Raw genomic sequence first — 1,449 nt, 5'->3', positions numbered from 1 at the left:
AAATGTAGCACAATTCGTAGCATGTTTTGATACAAGAAACGGGAGTGAGTTTTTAGCGAATCAGAATGCAGAGCACAATGCACCAAAAAAAAAAAAAAAAGCATTATGAAAATCCGCGAATAGCGAATTCCGGCGATAAGTGAACCGCGAAGTGGCGAGGGATCACTGTTATATATATGAGGCGTATTGAAAACATTATATAAAGTGGCATTGTTTAAAGTGGCTAGTGATACATTACATCAAGATGGCAAAATGCAGCAGATGTATAGAGTACGGTATATACTGTACATATGAGATAAGTAATGTAGGGTATGAAAACATTATATAAAGTGGCATTGTTAAAGTGGCTAGTGATAAATTGATTACATAAATTTTTTCCAATTTAAAGTGGCTAGAGTTGAGTCAGTATGTTGGCAGCAGCCACTCAATCTGTAGTGATGGCTGTTTAACAGTCTGATGGCCTTGAGATAGAAGCGTTTTTCAGTCTCCGGTCCTCGCTTTGATGCACACTGTACTGACCTCGCCTTTCTGGATGATAGCGGGGTGAACAGGCAGTGGCTCGGGTGGTTGTGTCCTTGATGATCTTTATGGCTTCTGTGACATCGGGTGGTGTAGGTGTCCTGGAGGGTAGGTATTTTGCACCCGGTGATGCGTTGTGCGACTCACTACCCTCTGGAGAGCCTACGGTTATGGGCGGAGCAGCTGCCGTACCAGGCGGTGATGACAGCCCGACAGGATGCGTCTCGATTGTGCATCTGTAAAAGTTTGTGAGTGTTTTTGGTGATAAGCCAAATTTCTTCAGCCTCCTGAGGTTGAAAAGGCGCTGCTGCGCCTTCTTCACAACCTGTCTGTGTGGGTGGACCATTTCAGTTTGTCCGTGATATGTACGCCGAGGAACTTAAAACTTCCACCCTCTCCACTACTGTCCCTCAATGTAGATAGGGGCTGCTCCTCTGCTGTTTCCTGAAGTCCACAATCATTCCTTTGTTTTGTTGACATTGAGTGTGAGGTTGTTTTCCTGACACCACACTCCAAGGGCCCTCACTCCTCCCTGTTGGCCGTCTCAACGTTGTTGGTAATCAAGCCTACCACTGTAGTGTCGTCTGCAAACTTGATGAATTGATTTGGAGGCGTGCATGGCCATGCAGTCGTGGGTGAACAGGAGTACAGGGAGTATTGTAAATAAAAAATAGAATATGTCTAAAACACTTCCAATGAATGTGGATGCTACCATGATTACGGAAATCCTGAATGAATCGTGAATAATGATGAGTGAGAAAGTTTCATACGCACAATATCATAACCCCCCCTTAAAAAATGCTACCTCCTTATTGTAATGGTGAGAGGTTAAAATGTCTTGGGAGTATGATATTAGTTAGTATTATTTTTATTTGATTTGATTTAACCTTTATTTAACAAGGAAGGGCTCATTGAGATTTAAAATCTATT

Source organism: Salvelinus sp. IW2-2015, unplaced genomic scaffold (assembly GCF_002910315.2).
Source record: "Salvelinus sp. IW2-2015 unplaced genomic scaffold, ASM291031v2 Un_scaffold1672, whole genome shotgun sequence".
Classification (NCBI taxonomy): domain Eukaryota; kingdom Metazoa; phylum Chordata; class Actinopteri; order Salmoniformes; family Salmonidae; genus Salvelinus; species Salvelinus sp. IW2-2015.
Note: the sequence above shows the minus strand (reverse complement) of the source record.